Source organism: Molossus molossus, unplaced genomic scaffold (genome assembly GCF_014108415.1).
Source record: "Molossus molossus isolate mMolMol1 unplaced genomic scaffold, mMolMol1.p scaffold_m16_p_20, whole genome shotgun sequence".
Taxonomy (NCBI): domain Eukaryota; kingdom Metazoa; phylum Chordata; class Mammalia; order Chiroptera; family Molossidae; genus Molossus; species Molossus molossus.
Genome location: NW_023425356.1, coordinates 24,564,809 through 24,586,444, shown reverse-complemented (window position 1 = coordinate 24,586,444; position 21,636 = coordinate 24,564,809). Strand labels below are relative to the sequence as shown.

At 37.0% G+C, this 21,636-nt stretch overlaps 1 protein-coding gene and 1 pseudogene across 4 annotated transcripts in view; one reads left to right on the top strand and one right to left on the bottom strand.

Annotated features, from left to right (window-relative positions):
• ASH1L (ASH1 like histone lysine methyltransferase) overlaps positions 1 to 21,636 on the top strand; it is a 233,625-nt gene that overhangs the window by 44,887 nt on the left and 167,102 nt on the right. The gene's annotated exons all lie outside the window — the stretch shown is intronic.
• Positions 4,790 to 5,306, bottom strand: LOC118637056 (annotated as a pseudogene).

Below are 21,636 nucleotides of genomic sequence, written 5' to 3'. Positions count from 1 at the left end.
TCTTTCGACTTTACTTATTTTGCCACACAGAAATCTTTTTTTTTTTTTACCTAATTGAACTAATTGTTTCTTTTATGGCTTAGAGAGTTTGACATATCATTAGAAAGACTTTCTTCACCCCAAGTTTATAAAAGATCTCCTTATATTTTTGTAGCATTTTTTAATGTTTTGTTTTTAATATATGAGTCTTTGATGCATTTGGAGTTTATCATATGTAATATGACTTGTCAGTTCAACTTAATCTTTTTCCAAATAGCTGTAAGTTATCACAACACTTTTATTAATAAATGCTCTTTACTCCTCAGATTTGAGACACTGTCTTTACCATACACTGAATTTCTGTATGTACTTGGGTCTAGTCTGACTTCCCATTTTGTGTCATTGATGTCTCTTTAAATGATGACATGGTAGTTTTCATTATGTTTTGTATCTGGTAGGGCTAATCCTTTGTCATTATTTGTATTTTAGAGTGTTTCTTGCATTCTTGCCTATTATTTTACAAAGTTACTGTGATATCAATAAAAACATTATTTTAGAACTTGTCTAATTGATTGTATAGTATATTTTTGTTCATTTTTATCTATGGTTGAACTTGAAACCTAATTGAAAAATGATTTCCTTGAGAATCTCTGAATTTACTTTGCCAGGAAATTGGGGTCTGTTACTAACACCTTTCCCCCACTTTGCCTGTAGGTACATTTACCCTTTAGGCAACTGTGCCTACTTAGATTAGTCTTTTTTTCTTTCTTTTGGTACCCTCAAGATTTTCCATGAGGCTAGCACTGTAGTAAACATTACATCTTAGGTTATGTTGAGTTACTTTGTTATAGAAAAATCTTCACAGTTTTTAGCCTGCCATATGCCTAGAGTGGAAATCACCTGATTATTTTAAAAAAATTTTTTTTCTTTATTGATTTTAGAGCGAGAGGAAGGGAGAGGGACAGAGAGCTAGAAAAATCGATGAGAGAGAACATATTGGCTGCCTCCTGTATGCCCCACACTGGGGATTTGGCCCACAACCTGGGCATGTGTGCCCTGACGTGAATCAAACCAGCTACTTGGTGCATGGGTTGACCCTCAACCACTGAGCCATACTGGCCGGGCCACCTGATTATTTTATAAGAAATATGTTAATTATTTATTTTATAGCAGTTTCCTGTCTCATTTTTGATTTTTTATACTGGAAAGAAGATTTTTCTTTTAAACTCCCAGGAAAAATTCGGGTTTAGCCGAATCCTGTAACTTCATGTAGTGTATGTGTCATTTCATAAGTTGTCAGAATGGTATATTCATTCTTCTGTATCAGTTTTTTAGAGAGTGAAAATAGTGATGGAGTCACAATATTTACTATATCACACACTAACTTAGGAGAAGAGGCAATGGTACATTTCTTTTTAGCATTTAAATGGAATTTCATTTTGGAATTGAGCAAAGTAGTTAGTTATATGTGGTATTAGGATATTAAGCCAAAAACTGTGTTTTTTATGACAAATGAAAAATAATCAAAATATATATTTCTGTAGTCGATGATTAAAAACAAACTGTGTGAGCAGAAAGGGATTGGGATATTTCAATACCACTATAGAGTGATTACAGATGAGGTCAAATAGCATTGAAATTTGGTGCTGTTTACCTAACAATTTGTCTGAGAGTAGTTTACTTAGCCTAGTTGAATAAGCACAATAAATTATAAAGAATATTTAAAGCCCTAATTATATTTTTTCCTCTAAAATAAAGTTTTTTGTTCAGAGAAGAAATGCCTGTGTTGACTTAATAGATTATTTAACCAAACAGTTCATTAACTGGAAAATCTAATTAGACTGTGCAACAGTGAGGAAATTGAAACAGTCATCAAAAACCTCCCAAAAAATAAAAGTCCAGGATAGATGGTTTCACTTGTGAATTCTACTAACTAGAAGAAGATTTGATGCCCATCCTTCTCAAACTCTTCCAAAAATTGAAGAAGAGGCAATACTTCCTAACACATTTTATGAGGCCATTACCCTGATACCAAAATCTGGCAAAAAAAAGACTACAGGCCAGTGTCCCTGAAGAATACCAATGAAAAAATCCTAAACAAAATACTAGCAAATCGAATACAACAATACATTAAAAAGACAGTATATCATGATCAAGTAGGGTTCATTCCAAGGGCACAAGGATAGTTCAACATATACAAATCAATCAGTGTAATGTACCACATTAACAAAATAAAGAATACAAATTATATGACCATGTCAATAGGTGCAGAAAAAGCATTTGACGTCATTTGGGATGAAAACACTCAATAAAATGAGTACAGAAGGAAAGTACCTCAACATTATAAAGGCAATATAGGACAGACACTCAGCTAATATCACACTCAATGGTAAAAAACTGAAAGCTTTTCCTCTAAGACCAGGAACGAGACCAGGGTACCCATTCTTACCACTGTTATTCAATATAGTATTGTAAGTCCTAGCCAGACAGAGCAATCATGCAAGAGAAAGAAATAAAAGGCATACAAATTGGGAATGAATTAGTAAAAGTATCACTTTTTGCATATGACATGATTCTATATATTAAAAAAAAAAAACCTTAAGACTCCACCAGTTAACTATTAGAAATAATAAACAGATACAGTAAAGTTGCAGGATATAAAATCAGTGTACAAAAATCTATTGTGTTTCTATATACAAGCAATGAAATTTCAGACAGAGAAATGAAGAAAACAATTCCATTTGCAGTTGCAACAAAAAGAATAAAATACCTAGGAACAAATTTTAGTAGAGAATATGAAGGGTATATACACTGAACACTACAACACATTGTGGAAAGAAATGGAAGAATACACAACGAAATGGAAAGATATTCCATATTTATGGATTGGTAGATGCAAAATAATTTAAAATGACCATGTTACCTAAAGCAATATACAGATTTAATACAATCCCCATCAAAATTCCAATGGCATTTTTCACAGAAATAGAACAAAAAATCATCAAATTCATATGGACCCACAAATACCTTGAAGAGCCAAAGCAGTCTTGAGAAAAAAGAACAAAACCAGTCCGGCTGATGCTCTAACCACTGAGAAAAACTGGACAGGGCTGGAGATGTAGTTTTGATAAGAAAATATACAGTTAATAATAGTAGTATCTCAGCTTTTGCTTAGTATTGCTAATTTGCCTAGCAATTTTTAAATTGTTGAATACAAATTCCAGTTGTTTTGAAATGAAATGTTGAGGGAAAAAGTGGTTTTGATATTACCTAGGTTTTGGCTTTTCTTTCCTTGTCATTTTTGCTAAATAACAGTAGTATGTTAGATTTTCTACAAATAGTAGTAGTTCCTTTAAATTGTGCCCTAGTTTAGATTATCCCAGCTTTAGATAAAATGTATATATTTTTATTGATATATAATTCAAATGCCACAAAATTTACTTTTTTTTATTTTTAAAATTTTATCTTTATTGTTGAAAGTATTACAGATGCCTTCCCTTTTTCCTCCATTGTCCCCTCACACCCCACACTCTCCCCAAGACCTTCACCACACTATAGTCTGTGTCCATGGGTTATACACATAAACATTTATGTTTTTTGGTTAATCTTTTCCCACCCACCCCCCTCATTCTTTAAAATGTATAGTTCAGTTGTGTTTAGTGTATTAGCTATATGTAAAGTTGTACAGTCATCACCACTATCTGAGAACATTTTCATTACCTTAAATATGTATTTTTGTTGTGTCTGTTATACTTTAGATAACTTATCAAAGGATTAATATTTTACTTTTCACAAGAGAGAATCAAGTTTTTATCACTTAATTTTGAACATAATCCCTACTCTAGACTCACTTTATTTTTTCATTTATTTACTCCTCTATAAAATATTTGAGTGCCTGTCCTGTGTAGTAAATAAGTAATTATGATGTGATTTGGTAACATTCATAATAGAAATATACAAAGAGTGTTTATGGAATCACAGAATCGTTGGGAGGAAGTTTTATAGTTTCAAAGCTTACACTTAAGTATTTAATCCATTTTGAGTTTATTCTTGTGTATGGTGTAAGTTGGTGGTCTAGTTTCATTATTTGCATGTACCTGTTCAATTTTCCCAACACCATTTATTGACTCACCCGAGGATATTTTTAGATAGAGTGAGTAGAAAGGAGTGACGGAGAGGGAGAGAGAAACATTGATGTAAGAGAGACAAATTGATTGGTTGTCTCCTGCATGACCCCAACCAGCATCAGGGATTGAACCTGTAATCCAGGAATGTGCCTTTGACCAAGAATGGAACCCAAGACCCTTTGGTCTACGGGCTGACACTCTAACCTCTGAGCCAAAATGGCTAGGGCTTCTTTGTCAAATATTAATTGAGCATAATGGCTTGGATTGATTTCTGGGTTCTCTGTTCTGTTCCATTGATCTGTATGCCTGCACTTGGGCCAGCACCAGGCTGTTATCATTACAGTGGTTTTGTAGTATAATTTGATATCTGGTATGGTGATCCCTCCTACTTTGTTCTTCTTTCTCAAGATTGCTGTGGGTATTCAGGGTGTTTTTTGGTACTATATACATTTTTGGCATATTCTGGATCTGTGAAATAATGACGTTGGTATTTTCATGGACATTGCGTTGAATCTATAGATTGCTTTGGGTAATATGGACATTTTAATGATGTTAATTATTTCAATCCATGAACATGGTATATGCATCCACTTGTTTGTACCTTCCTATTCTGGGTTTGTTTGTTTTTTTACTTGTGGACATTTTAATGAAGTCCCCTCCATGTGACTCCACCAACACTGTCAGTCTTCTCAGCTCTTCAGCCTTGCCAACACCCTTAATATTCTCCTCAGCATTTCTGCTGAAGAATTTACAAGCTGCTTTTGGGAACTTCCCTCCATGTGGCTTCAAGCTACCAGGACACAGGCCTCACCAACACCCATAATCTTCTCTTCAGCTCTTCTGCTGAAGAATTTGGCCTTCACAATGACAGGCTGCTTTGGGAGCTTTCCCTTCCCCAAAACTTTGTAGTAGCCCGATCGCACCACATCAATGATGGGAGCAGCTCCCTGTTCACTGACCAAGGTCTACAATTTATCAAGGTTGACAGAAGGCAGAAGCTCTGGTTCCTCATTAACTGGTAATGCCTCATACCAACTTTTCCGAAGTAACCTGGGTGATATTTGTCGAAGTTGATTCTGTGATGATGCAAGCCACCAGCATTACCTGGCCTCCCAGGTTCTTCTTGTGCTTGCTGATGTGGCCGTGGCCATGGTTCACGTGACCCTGAAGTTTCCGGGTTTTCCTCAGTCTGGATGGCATGTCGGTGGCTGTGATGCAAGAGCTCTGGGTATTTTTATAAGGCTGAATGGAAATCATAATCTCAGGGGTGCAGACAAATGATTTGAACAAAGTGGTCAATAAATTGATTCCAGTTCTCATTGGAAAAGTCATAGAAAAGTTGTACCAGTTAACTTAGCCACTCCATAATGTTCTTTGTTTACAAAGTCAAAATGCTGAAGAAGCCCAAGTTTGAATTGGGAATACTCATGGAGCTTTATGAGTAACAGTTCTGGAACAGCTACTAGGAATGAGACAGTTGAATGAGCTGCCCAGCTGGTGTGGCTCAGTGATTGAGCATTGACCTATGCATCAAGAGGTCGCCGTTTCAGTTCCTCATTGTATGTATAGTACTTCTATGTGAAAACAACCTCACACTTTTTTTTTTTATCCTTACCCGAGGATATTCTTCCATTTATTTTCAGATAGAGTGGGAGGGCACGGGTAGAGAGATTGAGAGAGAGGGGGGTGGGGGGGAACGCCAATGTGTCACGTCGATTGGTTGCTTCCCGCATGACCCTGACTGGGGCTGGGGACTGAACCACAACTGAGGTATGTGCCATTGATTGGAATCGAACCCGAGACTTTTTGGTTCGCAGGCCCACTCTCTCACCGCTGAGCCAAACTGGCCAGGGCAACAACCCCACATTATATTCTTAGTTTAGGAGAACTAAGTTTTAAAATGTTAAACACTTTTTAAAGCCTTTAATACATCTTACTGACTCATTCACTAAAAGGTACCAGATGAGCCTAAGTGAAAAAAAATTTTTTTTTTATCCTCACCCGAGGACATTTTTCCATTTTCTGTTCAGATAGAGTGGGGTGGGGGGGCGGAGAGAAAGAAACATCGACATGAAAGGGACACATCAACTGGTTGCCATCCACACGACCCAACCAGGGCCAGGGACAAACTGCAACCAAGGTATGTGCCCTTAGTGGGAACTGAACCCGCGTCTCTCTGGACCTCAGGCTGACACTCTAATCACTGAGACAAACCAGCCAGAGCAGCCTAAGTGAAATTTTTGTTATCTCTATGCCTGTTTTTTGTTTTGTTTTTTTAAGTACATTTTTTTTAAGGTTTTTTAGGTCTAACCAGAGAATGTGAGACTTGTTGAATATGGAAGATGATCACATTTTCTCATGTTACCTATACCTTGTGTGTTGAGTGCCATCTATGAATTTAGTCTTTCTTACATAAACTTAATGAAAGGTCTAGAGGAAAAGTCCACATTATTTCACTGCTACCTTTCCACTCTTATGTTCTTGTTGACAAAAGTTATTAAAAAAAGGGCAATCTGATGGTATATAGTTATTCCCAGATTCTGCTTTGAGTGGAGTTCTGTTTTACCTTCATATTGGTTGTTTACTTTGGAAGCTGCTTGAGCTAGAGTTATTTTATAATAGAGAATAGGAAAACATTTGGCACAGAGCCCAGGTTCTCCATGGCAGTGCTATTATGCAAATTCTCCTGGGTCTTCACATTTCAGTAAAGCCTTCTTTTCTCCCTTTACATACACAAAACAGACAGCCAAAGAGCATCCCCAATCTGTGCTTAGCCTTGAAGATAAAACAAGGTGCCACGCCACTCTTTTATCCAAAATAACATCTATTGTGGAAGCATATGCTCCCATAAATGAAGGAGAAAAGCAGATCCCTTCCATTTCACTGTGCAGCTTCTGCGATACATATGCCAGGAAGATTAAAACTACCATAATTAGTTTCATCAGGTTTATCTTCAATTCTTGCTTCCAGTTTGTATTAGAAACTTCTCTCATCAGCACTGCATTTGGCTGATTGAGCAGTTTACTTTCTCTTAAATTGTAGAATGTTAGGGATATTTGCTTAAGTCTGTATTGTGTTTTGGTAAATGTGAATGTTTGTCATTTTATTGTTGATCTTGCTCATGGAAAAAGTAATTATTGAACCAAATTGATAGAAGGCAAAGCTTCTTTAGTCCCAGAAAATTAAGCCTAAATATTATCACACTTACTTGTTAATTCACATGCTGCTTTTTATGGTTTACTGTTAATATCTTTTATTTCATTTTAATGACTGTAAATAACTCCAGAGATGCTCACATATAGACTGCTCCATAAGTGCACATTGATGATTAATTCTGAGAAACAGCTGCATAGAAATGAATCAAGACTTTTGGGAACACATAAGAATTAAAGGCCCTATATGATGAGGGAACAAAACCCTGAGCTTTTATGAAACTTCACTAATAGGGAGACAGGGTTAAATACATGATGAAAGAGAATTTGTTTTCTGTCTGACATCACTTTGTGAGTCCAGTTCACTGGGTCCATAGTTCTAAATTTTACCTTTTTAGCAAATAGTAAGATAGGGATTGTGGGGGAAGAAATACTGAGAGATTATAGATTATAGAAGTTAGATATGTGCTGTGGTGGTGATTTTTTACTTCAGAAGTAAAATAAGTAAGAAGAGTCTAAAGACTTCTTTTCTCCTGCTGTTGATACCTGGGACAGATTGGCATCTTAAGTTTGTTTCTTAAATTTTATACATATATAAAATATATTTATATATATATAAATATGTTAATCCTCACCCAAAGATATTTTTCCATTGATTATTATAGAGAGAGTGGAAGGGAGGGAGGGGGGAGGATAGAGAGAAACACATTGATTGATTGCCTCCTGCAGGCGCTTTGACCAGGGCTGGAGATTGAACCTACAACCCAGTTATGTGCCCTGGACTGGTAATTGAACCTGTGACCCTTTGGTCCTTGAGCTGATGCTCTAAGTACTGAGCCACACTGGTCAGGGCATGTTCCTTAAATTGTATTAAATAGCAAGCAAAGCTTTTTACTGGTGGAAGTTCATATCACATAATAATTTTCATATTGTTATTGCTATTCTTTTATCATAATAATCACTGAATGAAATAAACTTCCTCTAGCTCTTATTGATTATAATGGGAGCAATATAGTATAATGAGAATGAGCATAAAGTTTGGGCTTCATTCTGGAATACAGAGTTCAAGTGCAGCACTTAATGATTTTGTACTTTATTTTTTAAACTTTTTAAAAAATTTGTGACAGTTTTTAAGTTTTAAAATTAATTCTACATAGGGAATCAATTGGAAAATATTGACAAACAAGTAAATATTAGGCTTTTCAAATAGCTACCGTTGTAACAGTTTAGGAGAGAAATAAAGTCAGGAAAGTGCGTAAGTTTCTATGTATTTTTTTTAAAAGACAAGCATAGAAGATATAAACATTGTATACTGTATATAGCAGCCCCACTCAGCAACAAGTATCTTCTGAAGTACAGTAACACCTCCCCCAGTGTAGTTCATGATAACTCCAATGTTACACAGCTAGTGTGATCCATATACATTTTTTTTTACTTTTAAATAATTTTATTTTTCAATTATAGTTGACATACACTATTACATTAGTTTCAGGTGTACAACCAGTGATATTATATATAACTTAAGTGATCATCTCAATAATTCTGACACCATTGTTACTAGAACATTGACTGTATTCTCTATTTTACTTCACTGTGACTGTTCAATAACTACTAATTTGTACTTCTTAATCCCTTCACTTTTTCACCCATTCCCCAAACCCCCTTCCATCTGGCAACTGTCAAAATGTTCTATCTATGAGTCTATTTCTGTTCTGCTTGTTCATTCATTTTGGTTTTTTTAGATTCAATTGTTGATAGGTATGTACTTATTGCCATTTTATTACTCATATATATATATATATTTTTATGCTCACTCGAGGACATTTTTTTGTTCAGATAGAGTGGGAGGGAGAGAGAGAGAGAGAAACATCGACGTGAAAGGGACACATCGAGTGGCTGCCACCCACACGACCAACCAGGGCCGGGGACAGACTGCAACCGAGATATGCGCCCTTAGAGGGAACCAAACCCAGGTCTCTCTGGACCTCAGGCCGATGCTCTAACCGCTGAGCCAAACTGGCCAGGGCTATTATTCATATTTTTAATGTATTTTTCTTCTTTTTAAAACTGTTTGACATTTCTTGTAATACTGGTTTGGTGGTGATGAACTCCTTTAGCTTTTTCTGGGAAGCTCTTTATCTGTTGGTTTTTTTTTTTTTTAATTCTGAATGATAGCTTTGCTAAGTAGAATAATATTGGTTGTAGGTCGTTGCTTTACATGACTTTGAATATTTCTTGCCAATCCCTTCTGGCCTGAAATGTTTCTGTTGAGATATCAGCTCCCTTGTAGGTAACTAACTGCTAATTCAAATGCTTTCCTCCCTTGTACCATTGCTGTTATTAATTTCATTTATGCATAAGGATATATATAGAGAGTACATTGTATATGTTATATATATAATCATACATTATCAAGTACATTGTTGCTGTTATATCTTGCAAGACAGGTCTACAGGCAACAAATTCCCTAAATTTTTGTTTGTCAGAGGATTTCTACTTGACTTTTAAAGGATAATTTCACACTGCACAGAATTCTAGGTTGGTAGTTTTTTTCTTTAACAATTTATTTCACTTCACTCTTTTTTCCATGTGTGGTTTCTGAGAACTTAGATGTAATTCTTATTTTTGCTCCTCTTTAAGTAAGGTGTCATTTCTTCTGGCTTGTGTGGGGATATTTTTTAAATTTTTGATTTTTTTTTTTTTTAATCCTCACTTGAGGGCATTTTTGCATTTATCTTCAGATAGAGCGGGTGAAGAGAGGGAGGAAGAGAGAGAGAGAAACATCGATGTGAGAGAGAGACATCAACTGGTTGCCACCCACACAACTCCAACCAGGGCCTGGGACAAACTGCAACCGAGGTACGTGCCCTTAGTGGGAACCAAACCTGGGACTCTCTGGTCTATGGGCTGATGCTCCAACCGCTGAGCCAAACCGGCCAGGGCTGTTATTTTATTTTATTATTATTACTTTTTTTGTTAATTCTCACCTGAGGATATTTTTTCCCATTGAATTTTCTAGAGTGGACGGAGGGAGGGAGGGAGGGAGGGAGGGAGGGAGAGAGAGAGAGAGAGAGAGAGAGAGAGAGAGAGAAAGAGAAAGAAAGAAAAAGAAAGAAAGAGAAAGAAACATCAGTGTGAGAGATACGCATTTATTGATTGCTTTCCACATGACCCAGTCCGGAGCCAGGGATTGAACCTGCAACCCAGGTATGTGCCCTTGACTGGGAATCAAACCTGAGACCTTTCAGTTCACAGTCCGACGCTCTAACCACTGGTCAGGGCAACTTTTGATATTTTAGATTATGACAATGATACTCTAGGTGTAGGTTTGTTTTTTTGTTTTTGCATTTATCCTGTTAGTGTTCTCTGAGGTTTCTGGATCTGTGGGTTTGATGTTTCACATTCATTTGGGGAAATCCTCAGTTATTATTTCAAATAATTTTTTTCTTTTTATTATGACATTGCCATGATGCATATGTTACACCATTTGTTGTCACATAGTTCTTGAATATTCTGTTTTGGTTTTTTGTTCCAGTCTCTTTTTTCTTTGCTTTATAGTTTTAGAGGTTTCTATTGTGATATCCTCAAGCTCAGAGAGTCATTCCTCAGTAATGTCCAGTCTGCTAATAAGCCCATCAAAGGCATTCTGCATTTGTTAGTATTTTTGATTTCTAGAATTTCTTTTTTTGGTTGTTTCTTAGAACTTCCACCTTTGTGTGTGTGCCCATCTGCTCTTTCGGTCTGTTTTATCTATTAACATAAAAACGTCATTGTTCTAAATTGCCAGTCTGATACTTCTAAATCCTTACCATATCTGTCTGATTTTAATGCCTTCTCTGTCTCTCTTTTCAAAATGTGTTTTTTTTGTGGTTTTTTTTTTTTGTCTTTTAGTATGTCTGTAATTTTTCTTTGACAGCTGGGCATAATACTGGGTAAAAAGAACTACTTTTTAGTAGTGTGGTGTTAAGGTGTAAAGGAGGTGTTCTTTAGTCCTGTGATTAGGTCTCAGTCTTTAGTGAGCCTATATCTCTAGACTTGTGAATTTTACAACTGCTTCTCAGTTTCTCTTCCCCTCTAAGGTCAGATAGGACCACTAGATTGGGCTAGAGTTGGATATTTCTCTTCTTCCACATCAGTTAGGCTTTGTTAAATCCCAACATATAAGACTCTGGTTAATAGTTTCTCCTGAGGGCAGACCTTGTTAAGAAGAAACAGAATGGACTGGCATATTTCAAAATGGTTCCTTTTCCCTTCCCTTTGCCGGAAGCAAGAGGAGATTTTTCTTATTGTAAGAACCTGGTAGAAATCCAGGAGCTAAAATGCACAAAAGTGTGAGGGATCCTAATGACTGAGTCTTCCAATTCTCACACTTGTCTACCAGGAGCCTCTAGCAATTTGTCATTTACAGTTCAGGTTTCCTTACCCTGGTACTGGTTCCCACCAAGGTTTCAGCTCATGGGTTTCTGCTCTGGTAAATGTGATTCTCTTTTCTCTCCACTTTTGGGGGCAGTAGTTTGCCCTGTAACTTCTATTATAGTTCTGAGAAGAGTTTCTTTTCCCTCAGTTTTTTCAGCTTTGTACTTGTTAGGATAGAGTGGCAACCTCCAAGCTTCCCCATAAACCTTTTATCTACAAACATTGCAGTGGAGGTCTGTATAAATGGCTTACACGATGATAAAGTTCTCTGTGGATTTCCATCCGCATCTCTGCTTTCATTACTTGCACACTGGTTTCAATATCTGCTATGCAATAGAATGACAGGAGGAACTTCTCAGCAGGTATCATGTAAAGAATACACACACACACACACACACACACACACACACACACACACTCACTCCTAAGGCACATTACTGTTGCAGTGGGTTCCAATAGTAAACTACTTTGAGTAAAAATCCCTATGTTTCTATTGTTATCTATAGAGTTTAACATTGAAGCCTTCGTTGTTCAAGCACTTTTTAAAAATATGTAATAAAGCTAACCCTTTCTACTTTATTAATTTACGTGCATGACAAATTAATTTCAACTCTCTTATTACAACAAAAATGATGAAAATAGTTTATTGTATTTCTATGTACAGATGGTAACCCTATTTTTATATATCTAAATGTCTGGTATGCAAGATACAGAAGTAGCATATTTAATGATATTAACATTTTGTTCATAGTAGAATGAGATTTAGGAAGAAGTTTTTCAATAGAATGTTTTCTTGCACTTTGTAATGTGGACAGATCTCAAAAATTTTTGTTTTCAACTATTGAAAACGATTGGCAGTCTGTATAAACACCACAAAAAGTTTATTCAAATTTTAGGCCTCATGAATTATATCCATAAATACATCTTAAAGTGTTTAATATTTTTGTATTGAGTGAAAATAACCCTTATTTTAGATGTTTGATTTTCCTCTGACATATTCTTTTTTTTTTTCTACTATTCCTTATGTCCAGATCTAAGTTGATTTATTATAAATTAAAGATGATTTATTTTAGAATTTCTCCCGTGAAATTTTGAGCTTAGTTAACATTTTGCCTTTAAATAATTTTTACACAACGTGAAGAATTCCCAAATAGGAATTTTTCTTGACTCCCAAGGATTAAAGGGTAAAATGTTTCACCTAAAGGTTTGTATGCTTAATATTATTTAGCTTAGTTCACTAAAATTCTAGGAAGATTTTAATTATATAAATGCAGTTATTTATTGTCTTAAATTTTGTTAGCATTTATTTTACTTAATCTTAAGCAGTATTTATACTAATTTAGATAATATACTTAAATTTTTTTTTTCTTTATTGATTTTTAGAGAGAGAGAGGGAGAGAGAGAGAGAGAAACATCGATGACAGAGAACATTGATTGGCCACCTCCTGCATGCCCCAACTGAGGATTGGACCCACAACCTGCGCCTGTGCCCTATCTTTGAACCGGCAACCTATTGGAGCATGAGTGGATGCTCAACCACTGAGCCACACTGGCCAGGCTAGATAACATACTCTTAATATTTATATTGTCAGTCTGTTTTATTGTTTACTTAACTATTTGACAGTTCTTGCTTTAGAACATGAAATTAGCAACATTTATGATCATAAATATTTTAGTATTTCACTTTTGCAATAATATATATATACCTCAGCTTATTTTTTAAACGTTAACACATTTTGCCCTTAAAGAAATTCTTCACTCCATGTTTCAACTAGAATTTGCAATATCATAAATCCAAGTGTCATGCCTTGGTTTTATTACTGACAGTGTTAAACTGATTTATCATTTGTAGTAATCTATTCCATTATGTTGATTATTCACAAGTTTTGTGATACCAGAAATAACATGGAAGTAAGCATTTTAGTTGTTTGGCTTTCCTGAGACTGAAGCCAAACCTGGTAAAAATCTACCTCTAAGTACTTATAATACCTTTTAAAAGGAGATATTTAAAAATATTTTTGTAGATTTAATATTTTCCTGTCTCCCTGTTTGTACCTTGCCCTTTAATTAGATTCTGTGAATATATTTATAGAGACATCATTTTCTGCTTTGAATGATCTGTGATTTTGTTTTTTCTTTATATTATTTTATAAAGCTATATCTCATTATTTCTGTGTGTACGTGTGTGTGTGTGTGTGTATACACCTTTTGTACCTTTTCCCCAGAAACAGAGAATTTAAAATTTACGTACATTTTACTTTATGTCCATTCAGGTTGGGGGGTTGGAACTGGGATTCTTCAGGGTCTATACCTCAGTGAAGCACCTCTTAAAGAGCTCAGAATTAAAAATTAAAAAAATAAAAGCATTATCATGAGCAACAGCAATCAGCAGACACAATTAACAGCAGGATTAAATTCTGGTAGAACTTTAGATAATACAGTAGTTGTGTAAAGATTATTAAGTAACTGTATTTGAAGTGATTATAAGACTTAAAAAGCAACGGATAACAATAATCCTTTAAAGATGACCAGATTTTCAAAAGAAGCTAATGAAATGTATTTTCTCTGCACGAAAAGTATATTTTCTTGCCCAGCTGGTGTGGCTCAGTGATTGAGCGTTGACCCATGCACCAAGAGGTCACCAGTTCGATTCCCAGTCAGGGCACATGCCCAGGTTGTGGGCCAAATCCCCATTGGAGGGCATGCAGGAGGCGGCCAGTCGATGTTCTCTCTCATCGATATTTCATTCTCTCTCTCCCTCTCCCTTCCTCTCTCTAAAATCAATAAAGAAAATATTTAAAAAGAAAATTATTTTCTTGGTGAAAAATGAGTTTGTTGACATTTACCTAGATTGTATCAGAGCCAAAGATATCAAATATGGAAGAAAGAATAAAAGAAGGTAAAAGATGGTAACAGTAAATCCAGTAAGTTGTAATTGGAATCCTGTAGAAAAATCAAGGAGATGTAACATTTGAATGATAATTTCCAGAATTGATTATTCATGAAGGGCAAGTTCTGAGAAGTATCGATAAAGCTATGTCTATACGGAGACACATCTTAGTGAATCTGTAGAATATCAAAGACAGGAAACCTAAAAGAAACAAGGAGAATTTGACAAAAGAATGACAGTTAAGCCGATATCATGCCTTTAAATATCATGTAAAGGAAGGTTAGGAAATGAAAGAATTAACTGTCAATTCAAAACAGAACTTTCCTAACTGACATGTTTAGCAGAATGGATTGCAGACATAGCAAGGATACTGTTTCCAAACATTTTGCTGGGAATTATAAAAATTTAAACAGCCACATTCACAAAAAGGATGAAGAATGAAACAGTAATATAAGAAAACAGATGTGACATGTAAAGGCCCCATAGGAGACAAGTAGAAGCAAAAAACTTAGTTATATGAAAGTAAAATTATCTCATGTGAAAACAGTGGGAAAGAAGGACCAAAATGGAAATAAACAAAGTTCAAAAGGATGGGGGAGAGGTGGATAAATGTGGAAAAGTGGGTGAGAAATACAACATATACATAATTGGTATCTTCAAAGATGTAGGCATGCATTTTGAGTTAGATCAGTTTTTTAAAAAATATGTTTTTATTGATATTTTTAGAGAGAGGGGAAAGGAGAGAGAGAAACATCAATGTGAAAAGAGAAACATCGATTGGCTGCTTCCTGCATGCCCCCCACTGGGGACTGAGCCAGCAACCCAGGCATGTGTCCTGACTTGGAACCGAACTTCGACCTCTCCGTCCATGGGATGATGCTCAATCCACTGAGCCACACTGGCTGGGCAAGATCAGTTTTTAACAGCATAATGTAAGGGCATTTTAGAAATAATAGAAAAGTTCGATGTATAGGGTGAAAGCACTTGTTAGGTCTTGAATAATGTTGAAGTAGAATGTTTGTCATGGAAACAACAGTTGTGTTACTAGGCTTTATCAGGATCAATGATGAAATCATACAGTAAATTCCATTAGAACTGGGTAGCTGTCTAGGAGATATTATATGTATACACATACACGTATATATTAAACTTCAGGAGTGTGAGGCTTTTCATTTCTTTTTTCACTGCTGTATTTCCTTTAAAAATTAAAAAAGATGCCATTGTTTTCCACATTTAAAAACTACTTTGAGTCCTGGCCGGTTTGGCTCAGCGGTTAGAGTGTCAGCCTGCGGTCCAGAGGGACCCGAGTTCAGTTTCCGCTAGGGCGTGTAATTCGGTTGCAGTTTGTCCCTGGCCCTGGTTGGGTTGTCCGGGTAGCAGCCACTCCATGTGTCCCTTTCACGTCGATGTTTCTCTCTCTCTCTCTTCCTCTCTCTCTCTCCCGCTCTGTCTGAATAAAAAGTGGGAAAATGTCCTTGGGTGGGGATAAAAACAAACACAACAAAAAAACTACTTTGATTCCATTTTATCTTCTGTCTCTGAACCCCATTTCTTTGTTTCACTGCTGTTCTTTACATGATTTTAGATGTCTCTCTGCCCATTCTTTTTTAAACCTGTTCCAATCAGGTTTTTTGCTCTTGCACTTTATTGTAAGTGCTGTTGCATTGTTACCAAAGGATTCCCCCTCGCCATACACACACAGTGCTAAATCCAACAAACAAATATATGTTCTCATTTTTTTTCTTTTTTCTTTTTCTTCTACTTATTATCAGATAGAGTGGGAGGGAGACACACAGAGAGAGACAGAGAGAAACATTGATGTGATGTGCCACATCGACTGCTTGCCTCCGCATAACCCTACCAGGACCAGGGACAAACCACAACTGAGGTACATGTCCTTGACTGGAATAGAACCTGCAACTCATTGGTCTGGGGGCCGATGCTCTAACCTCTGAACCAAATTGGCCAGGTCATCACTCTTGGAAATATGTCTGTCCCAGTTTTAAGGTATCACACGTTTACTATATGTTTTACTTTATTTTTTCCTTGTTACCCTCTTACTCCTCAGTCTTTATTGGTTCTTCATCTTCCTGATCTTATAATTTTACAGTGCCTTAGAGTTAGTCTTTAGTCCTCTACTCTTCTGTTGGTGTTCACACTCACCTGGTTATATCAACCAGTCTCAAGGCTTTAAATGTCTATATGCTGTTGTCTTCTGAATCAGAATCTTCCTGCTCCAACTCCCTTTATTTTGATGTTTAGAAGGCATTCCAGACAGTTTGGAATATCTAAAACTGAATTTCTAATAGTCATTTTTCACCCTCCTCCTACCAGTCTTTGTTATGTTCTCATCACTTCCACTGTTTTTACTATAGTACAAGTCACTATTATCTCTTGTCAAGATTACTATAGCTTGCTGTCAAGACTCTTTCTATTACTCTGAATCCCTATAGAGAGTAGCTAGAGGTGTTGCTGGTGGAAATTGGGCTCTTCCAGCAGAATCAGGAGAAAAGCATTTAGGGGACCCACACATAGGAGGATGAGGTGTAGTGGTAAGATTTATTGGAGCAAAATAAAAGACTCCCCAAGTTCCCCAGTGTGTCATTCACAACCAGATGGCTAAGCTCCATCTAGCTGTGGGGGAAGTCCAGGAGGACCGGAGCCCAGTAATTCTATGCCATTGTCCCAGCTAAGCAGGGCATCAGAAGCTTTCCTAGTACATACAGTTCACTCCATGCCAAAGCTTAGTCCAGCTCAGTCTCTGTCTCTGTCTCTGTCTTGCTAGTTTAGCCTCTGTTCCTGGCTTCACTCTCGCTGGCGCTGCGCTGTTCTGCTCTGCCAGACCGACGCTTGGAGCCAAGCTGCTGCCAGGCCCCCATGGCTGCTATGGAGAGTGTGTGAGCGAAGGAATGGGTGAACATGTACTACCCAAACAACCTTTGTTAAGCTTTGATTATATTACCTTGAGATTGGGAGAGAGCAGCTTTCTTTCAAACTAACCAGTCTCTTTCTGAAACCTTAGTGGGTTTATTCTGGGTCGTCCCCCTAATCAATTCAGTCTTTTTCTCAGGTTGTCCACTCTAGACTTCACCTTTTTATGTCACCATTTTGGCTCCTACTGTGCATGCCCCAGTGTTTTGCTGCTTCATCTGGTTTCTACTTCACATGTGCTTACCTCCTCCGCCGCCATCTTGGCTTCTGCTGCGCATGCCCTCAACAAAGGAATTTTTCCTGCTGTTTTTTTCCTCCTAGGTAATCCCAGCTAATGACCCAGAGCTGATTCTTCATGCCCATTTTGGGAATTAAGCCCCCTCAGGGGAGGAAGCAGCTGTCCCCTGAGAAGCCTGTGAATACTGTAGCTTCCTAGTGATTCAAGCTTGATGCCTGCTTTAGCTCCTTAGTTTATTAGGTTTAATGTCTGAAATCCATTGCTCCCTTTATTAATAACTAGCTAGCTATCTACCTAGGCTAATAGAGAGGGGGTGATATTTAAAGATGTAAGTGAAATTATGTCACTCTTTTGCTCAAAAACTTTTAGTGCTTCTCCATTTCATTCAAAGTAAAAACACAAGCCATTATAATGGACTAAAGACTCCATGATCTAACTAGCCCTCTCTGATTATATATTGTATTACACTCCCCAGTCAGTTGCTTAAGTGCTGCTGCGCTAGCATTCTCGATATTCCTGTTAACTTCCTCACTTATCTTTACTGATCAGTGAGGCCTAGCCCGGTCACCTCACCTCCGTTTTACATTCTCTTAATACTCTCAGTTGCCTTCTGTTTTTCCTATAGTAATGATCACCTTCTAACAAGAAAGAATATTTTAAAAAATTTACTGTTTTTTCTTATTGTGTTTCTCTCTCACTAAAATTTTAGTAAGCTCTGTGAAAGCTGGGATTTTTGTCTTTATTCTTGGCTGTATCTCACACAGTGAGTAGTCACCCGATACTTGTTGAATGAAGAATTAGATCACAAACCTTTCCCTTCTTTTTGTCCTCACCTGAGGACATTTTTGCATTTATCTTCAGATAGAGTGGGAGGAAGAGAGAGAGAGAGAAACATCAATGCGAAAGAGACACATTGAGTAGCTGCCACCCACACAACCCCGGGTCGGGGGACAAACTGTAACTGAGATACGAGATGACATGCCCTTAGAAGGAACCAAACCCGGGCCTCTCTGGTCCACAGGCCAGTGCTCTAACTGCTGAGCCAAACCAGCCGTGATCACAGACCTTTTCTGCATAAAACATTCCAACAGTTTCTCCTCTCTTAGACTGAAAAATGCCTGTCCCCCTACCTTTTGCCAGACTAGTCTTCCCTTGATTACTCCAGCAAAGCTCGATTCCTTGAATATACCAGACAAGCTCCTGCCTGAGGGCCTTTACTCTTGCTGGTTCCTCTTTTTTTTTATATTGTTCTTTTCTCAGCTACATAGACCTCTCTTTCACTTCCTTTGGGTTTCTCTGTAAATGTATAATCTTTTGGCAACCTATTTTAAAATTGCAAATCCTTTCTAGCCCTAGTCTTTTTTTAATCATATATTTATTGCCTTAAATAAATACCACAGTGGTCTAGGTACGATGTACAACATAGTCAGAAAGAGCCCCTAACCAGCCACTTGGAAAAGAGTACAAATTATATTTAAGACTTCTTCCTTTTATTCAGTCAGACAGAGCCAAAACCATCTGATTAGTTCTCTACCAATCCTAGTCTTTTTCTCTTCTTTGTTTCATGCTCTAATTTTCTTTTTAGCACTTTTCACTTATCTTTCATTACCTCTACCCATCTCATACATTAGAATGAAACCGCCATGGTGAAAGGGGTTTTTTTCCCCACTGCTGTTATTCTTAGTGTTTAAACAGTAGGTGCTTAATACCTATTTGCTGTAAAAATGAATTCCTGATAGAGCAAGAATTTAAGACTCTAAAGTAAATAAAATCAAGACCTGGCCGGGTAGCTCAGTTAGTTGGAGCATTGTCCATACTCCAAAAAAAGTTTGTGGGTTTGATTCCTGGTCAGTGTACATACTTAGGTTGCAAGTTTGATCCCTATTCGGGGCATGTACAGGAAGCAACTGATTGAAGTTTCTATATCACGTCGATGTTTTTCCCTCTCTTTTTCTCTCTCTTCCTTCCTCTCTCTCTGAAAAATCAATAAAGCATATCCTCATGTAAGAATTTAAAAAATAAAATCAGTAGTGTTTTTGAATACCATCAGTTTATAGTTAGAAAATATAACCAAAAAATTTATTTACAAAAATAACAGCAGTATTTATGAAATATTTTGAAATAAACTTGACAGTGAGTGTTTAGGATCTATATAAATAAAATGCTAAATATCTAGTAACATGGAAAAGCCTAAGTAAATAAATTCACTTTGATATTGTGGAGCTAAAGTTGAGGTTGAGATATCTTTTTCTCTTATATTAATATACAAAATTAAAACCATTTGGAGTGTTGTGTTTTTTTTTAACTTTTAAAAAATGTTTTTTAGCCCTGGCCGGTTTTGCTCAGTGGTTAGAGTGTTGGCCCACAGACCAGGGAGTCCTGGGTTCTGTTTCCGCTAAGGGCACCTACCTCGGTTGCAGTTTGGCCCCATCTCCGGCCCCGGTTGGGGTTGTGTGGGTGGCAACCAATCAATGTGTCTCTCTTACATCAATGTTTCTCTCTCTCTCTTCCTCCCACTCTATCTGAACATAAATGCAAAAATATCCTCTGGTGAGGAGTAAAAAAAAATGTTTTTTAGAGAGAGAAACGTCAATGAGAAACATTAGTTGGTGGCTCTTGCATGCCCCCTACTGGGGCACATGCTCTGACTGAGAATTGAACTTTTGACCTCTCAGTGCATGAGACAAAGCTCAGCCAACTGAGCCACACTGGTGATGACCACTTAGAGTTTTATAAAAAACTTTCAGATGGATCTCAAAGTCATCTGGAAGTATACATATGCAAAACTAATCAGGGAACCTCATGAAATGTTTTAAAATTTCTGGTGATTGTTGTGTTAACATCGTTAGCTAGTTAGTGGATAGGAAGAGAGCAAAGGGAAGACCAGACATTATAAGCATGGTCAGTTGTGCAGCTTCATCAGGAAGCTACAACTTCACATTCTCCAGGGAATCACCAATCCATTCCTTGCAGATCACTGGGGATGGAACAAAGGGGGATATTGGCACATATACAGTGAAGTCCAGGTGACATAGTGAATGTTGCTTGCCTGCTTGCATATCCTGGGGAACAATGCATTGGGTAGGGGGTGGATTTTATTAGAAGCATGTGAAATCTTGGAATATTAAAATCCCCAGACAAAGGAGATTACTCATTCTCTGGCTCTTGTTTATTCTTGCTTTTGTTCTCTTGCTCTCTCTCGCTGCATAACCTGCACTTTCCCATGCACTCGCCTGTTCTCTCACCATAGCCATGTGGCTTTATGCAGTCACATGGCCCATGGCCATGCAGACACCACACACAGGATGCTGGACTGGACTGTACTAATATGAAGCAGAAACTATGAGGAGTGGCCTTTATTCTGGCCCTGCCGAAGACAAGATTGGACTTCTTCCACAATGAGATGGTCAGAGGTGGGACCTTGGAGGAGACCCCCCTTAATTTTACATCATCAATAAAGCTTTCCATGAAAATCCATCCTCCCGTGGGAGCCTCAGGAAATTTTTTTCCTCACAGCACCCTAAAAACTATTTACACAGAAAAGAGTTGCACAGCTCTGGGAATATACTAAAAATTATTGAATTTCTGCTTTAGAAGGGTGAATTTTATGGTATGTGAATTGTATCTCAATAATGTTGTTATAAACAAAATAACCAAGGAATTTCTATAGGAAAAAATTAGTCTTTTCATGTATGAAACATAAAGTTAAAGCATCATCTGCTCATTTTTTCCCATGTATCTGAAGAAACTCATTTCTCCATTGTATATCCTTGCCTCCTTTGTTGTAGTTTAATTGACCATATAGGTGTGGAATTATTTCTGGGCTCTGTATTCTGTTTTATTGATCTACGTGTCTGTTTTTGTTCAAGTACCATACTCTTTGATTATTATACCTTTGTGATA